Source organism: Lactuca serriola, chromosome 4 (genome assembly GCF_051521515.1).
Source record: "Lactuca serriola cultivar US96UC23 chromosome 4, Lser_US96UC23_V15, whole genome shotgun sequence".
Lineage (NCBI taxonomy): Eukaryota > Viridiplantae > Streptophyta > Magnoliopsida > Asterales > Asteraceae > Lactuca > Lactuca serriola.
In genome coordinates, this window is record NC_136411.1 from 153,847,759 (window position 1) to 153,852,847 (window position 5,089).

The 5,089-nt window shown below is 38.8% G+C and overlaps 1 long non-coding RNA gene across 7 annotated transcripts; it reads right to left on the reverse strand.

Annotated features, from left to right (window-relative positions):
* Positions 1-340: 340 nt before the first annotated feature.
* On the reverse strand, positions 341-2,683 carry LOC145102766 (uncharacterized). 7 transcript variants are annotated; one of them, XR_013706270.1, is made up of 5 exons: positions 1,996-2,680; positions 1,615-1,670; positions 1,333-1,517; positions 1,160-1,235; positions 866-1,087 (listed from the first exon to the last, which is right to left on the reverse strand). It is a non-coding gene; the product is annotated as an uncharacterized LOC145102766 (long non-coding RNA). The 7 variants fall into 7 exon arrangements; XR_013706267.1 differs by adding an exon at positions 341-607 and having other exon boundaries at positions 1,000-1,087; positions 1,333-2,677; XR_013706266.1 differs by having other exon boundaries at positions 1,333-1,765; positions 1,996-2,683.
* Positions 2,684-5,089: the final 2,406 nt, after the last annotated feature.

A 5,089-nucleotide genomic window follows, 5' to 3' on the forward strand; every position in this document is an offset into this window, starting at 1 on the left:
GGATCCTGAGATAGTTGACGATCTTGAATATGTGGTAAGGTTTGAGGATCCTGAATGCTTTGAGGATCATGGCCCTAACACAGGGTAAAATGCGTTCAAATGTTTTATATAAGAATAAAACTACATAATACTATTTTAAGTATAGAAATATTTGTACATTTTTGGTCTTAGGGTTTTCAAGACTGCAGCTCATTTTAAAAAAAAATATTGGATTTTCTGGGAACGTACACTATCATTTTTATAAGTAAACAGCTACATATTTTTCACATACAAAACTCTTATGAACTCGCCAACTTAATTGTTTACACTTTTCAAAACTACTTGTATTCTTAGGAAATCATTAAACAAGTAACCACAAGGCTTTTGAGGATGGGATGTTACAATGCCATATTATTCATTTTTGTCATCATAATGTAATTTGTTTGAAGCATCAATACATGGTAACAATGTAACCTTTTCAATTATAATTATGATGGTCGTATTTGCTATGATTCACTATTGTACATTATGTTGTGATAATGTTCATGAAAGTCATCGACCCCTAGATGTTTCCGCCATCTTGGTTTCGGGGCGTGACAGCTTAATGGCACCACTCTCCATCATTTCCCTGTATAAATCATTAGCATCACATGGACTGCTACCAACACTAGAAAATACAGAGAAACCACCTAGAAAATGAAAATTTTGAGGAATTGAATCTACTAAAACTAGAAGAAAATGAATAGTACATTGGTCAGGTACTGTTCCTAACTTGTTCCATTTTTAATATATATATATATATATATATATATATATATATATATATATATATATATATATATATATATATATATATATATTAATGAAGATGGCAATTGGTGAAATATTGAAATGTAGGATATGTGATTATGTACTAAGCATGAGCTTTGGCTACATTGTTGATAAGTTCGTTGATGAGTAGAGATTTTCCTACACCAACAATATTTCCTCCTCTTTATATGTTGTAAGGAGATCAACTACCTTGATTCTAGTTACAAGGATTTGTTGCTTAGCTGCTACTTTAACAAAAGTTGGGGTTCTCTGTGGATTGGAAAATAATGCTCCATTTCTGTTACAGAGTATTAAGAAGAGATCTAAGATTATGCTTTACTTGATGGATTACAGTTCACAAAACACTTACCAATATCACCACTCTCATCAATTGGTTCTCCGATGACATTGATGATGCGGCCAAGGGTGGATCTACCCACAGGTACCTAGCAATAGCATCGTCAGAATGCAACCACAAATTAGGGCTACATGTGTGTCAATAATGTTGATAATCGGTGTCGGTTACTGAAGAGAAAAGCTTACAGTGATGGGAGAACTACACCTTTAGGAAATGGTGCAAATGACTTGGCATAACCTGCTTATATGATCTCTAAGACTACCAACCATTATACATCTTAAATAACTACCAATCCTTATACATCTACTCCCCATTACAATTGTAGTCCTACATTAAGGAGTTGGAAGAAGAACGTAAGTTTTCCACTTACCTGAAAGGAATCATATACAAACAAAATACATTTAAAATTCCTATGATTTCTTAAAATAGAAGAAACCTGATGTCTAGAATTCATATGCTAAAATTACATTTCAAAATTGATGAAAGTAACCATCACCATATTTTGTCTTTACCCTTCTACTTCCTGCACACAAACACAAATTAATATGTAGGTATCCTAAAAAGGCTTTTCCAAATCAAGTAGTTATCCACATGCATTCAACACCATTCTTCCACTTCCTGTACATAAATAAATTTAGGGGGTTCCTAATTTTATTGAAAATTATATAAATAAAACATGTAAAAGCAACATAGATTTGTAGAATCTCCATATTCAGAGTAGGGAAATGTGATTGCAACCTTGTTGTTATAACAGACTAATCAATTTTAAAATCAAAATACGTGTGGGGAAGAAAGTCAAAATCGTATACTAAAACAACTAAAAATATAAAACACCAAGTGGATTGTACCTAAATGAATCGTTTGCCTCCTTGTATGGACTACACCTCATGATGGGTCGACATCTCCGAAATACCCCTAAATCTAAAACAATAGATGCTCTAGACTCCTTCACCCGACCTACCTTGTAGCACCTCACCATCAGCAACCCACCGGGCAATTACGATGTAGTTTTTAGGAGAGAGAGAGAGAGAGAGAGAGAGAGAGAGAGAGAGCGCAGCGGTGTCGGTGAGCAATTAGAGTGAAGCGGTGGTTGAGAGAAACGATAACAGTAATATAACACTCCGTGAAGGAGGTGGTGTGTCTGGTGTGAGGGGGCATTTGATACGTCATGGGAGGTGGAAAGGATTTTGCTAAGGCTATCTTTTTATGGAAAGAGATGTTCACTTTGGAAGATCAACAGAAAAGAAAGAGAGGAGGCAACGTCGACTCCAAAGCGGTGGAAGATACATTGATTTGAGAGATGAAACTGAAAGAAAATTTGAGGTGGTGGAAGTGAGTGATAAAAAAGAATCAAGAAGTAAGAGAAGTGGTAGATGTAATCTGATAAGAGACGATGGCTGTGAAACGATACATCCAGAAAGGTTGAAACGGTAAAGACGAATGACACTGATCCTAATGTAATTAGCTTACAAATGCGGTGAAGTGCTTATACAAAACACGTGTGTAACTCCAATTTCAAAACTAGCCTAAAAAGACTCCTTGAAAAAGTATCTCGTTTATCAAAATGAAAGAAATAATGGGCCAATTATACCAAAATCCAATAAGTTTACTGTTCATAAAATAAAATCTAAGATAAGAAAAGAACGAGGTGCTGTTTGGTTTTGAAGGAATCTGAATTGGAATTGGAAAATAAATCTGTCAGGAATTTGAATCCAATTTCATATGCTGTTTGGTTGGCGGGAAATGAAATTGAAATTAATTCTATAATCTGTTTGGTTCGGTAAAAATGGAATTGGAATTCATGTAAAATGACATAATTACCCTTTTTCCTATTTTGCTCAATTTTACCTTATTTTCTAACTTATATGTAAAAATACATTATGAAAATTATAAAAACAGTAAAATTTCGGCGGTGGTGGCGGCGACAATGGTGGGTAGCGGTGATGGTGGTTGTCATGGTGGTGGTGACATTGATTGTGGTGGTGGAAGTGGTGACGATGGTGGCAGTGTCAGTTGGTGGTGACAACGATGGCGGTGATGGCACTGACGGATGGTAGCGGTGGCGGTGGTGGTAGCGGCGATGGTGGCAGCGTTGGTAGTGGTGGTGGTAGTGTTATTAGTGGTGGTGGGGGCGGCGATGGTGGTGGGTGATGGAATTGGTAGTGGTGGTGGGTGGGTGGGTGGTGGTGGTGGTCGGAGGCGGCGGCGAGAGTGGTAACGGCGATGATGGTAATGGTGGTGGCATCGCACGCAGTGGCTGTGGGTGGCGGCGACGGTGATGGTGAGTGGTGGTCATGGCGGTGGTAGTGGTGGTCAATGGCAGTGGCGGCGGCGGTGGTAACGATGGAGGTGGTAGTGGTTGTGGCGGCAACAGTGGTGGTGGTGGTGGTGGTCGGTGGGCGGCAACGGTGGTCGTGGTGGTGGTAGCAGCGGTGGTGGTGGTGGTTAATGATAGTGGTGGGGGTTTTCTGATAAGGGATATTTTTGTAATCTTTCACTTTCCTTAATGAGAATGAATGTTTTCCATCCAACTTTGGAAGGAATTCACTTTCCTCTATATGGTAGAAAGTTTATTTCATTTAGGAATCCTTTTCCCTCCTGTAAGTCCAACCAAACGGATGAATTCGAGGGAATTGGAATCTTTTTCCCTCGAATTTCATTCCTTTCCTGCCAACCAAACGCAACCTGAAATGAAAAAAAAGGATAATAGTAGGAAGACAAAATTGCAAAAATGGTCCCTATGGTATGCATTTTTTTGGGGTTTCAGTCCAAACCACGACTTTTTTGGATTTGCGGTCATTTTGGACTAGTTTGTATGCAAAAACAGTCCTTCCAAAAAATGAAATGACTATAATACCCTTGGGGTATTTATTTTTCATTTTTCTTACATTTTTTTTAAATTTAATATTTATTTATTTATTTTAACAATTAAAAAATAATCTCTCTCTCTCTCACACTCTCTCTCTCCCCCCCCCCCTCTTGGAAACATCGACACCATGGTTTTTTCTTCATCTTTTCCTCTCTTCAACTTCTTTTTCCCCTTTAAATTCAACATGATAATCAGGAAAAAGAGAAAGGGAAAACTTGAAAGGGATTTTTTTTCAATCGCAAAATTGATATTGATTTAAAGTTGTCTGAGAACCAAGATCTACCCTTTTCCCCCTTCACACGTGTCCTATAACAAAGATGATTTTACAAGAAAAGTGAAGAACCGATGAACTAGGTCTTCTCCACCTCTACCGGAAACCATTGGACCTCAACCCACCATAGTCGGACCTATAATTTATGTTCATGGTGAATATGTGTGAAGATCTGTAATATTTGTCAGAAGCCACCTTGCATAATCACTAGTAGATTAATCAATAGAAATGGAACGAGCAGTCGAAGTCGCTAGGGAACTCCGACAGTGACTGGCTATCGCGAGAAGTGGTGGTCAATTTCCAGCAGCCTTCAACTTTGATTTGGCCAATATCAGGGTCGATCCAACGTCTGAGGGTAGAAGAAACTCACACATGGGTGTTTGGATTGTTATTTTAATCGTCAACAATAATGGAGGAAGGAGGGAGGCTGCCATCGATTGCTTCATCAACGAGGGCGGCTCCGATAGCTCTCGGTTGTCACTCTACCATCTGTTGGTAAACACAAAGAAGGAGAAAATGAAGGCAATGGTGGTGAGGGGTTGTTTCCAGCAACCTCTGATCTGGGAGTAAAAATACACAGGAGAGGGGAAGGGTTGTCGATCTCCGACGAGCCTTTCTTTGTTCTTTTTGCCTTGTCGCCGACATCAATCCATAGAAGAAAAGCAGTAGCAACAGTTTGGTGTAGAGTGGTGTTCGGTAATTGCTTGATTTCACAAGGGGAGGGGGTTGTTGTTCTTGGTGGTCACCGAAAATGCACCCACCTCCAGTGGTGTTTCGACCATAAAAATGAAAGAGGGAGAGA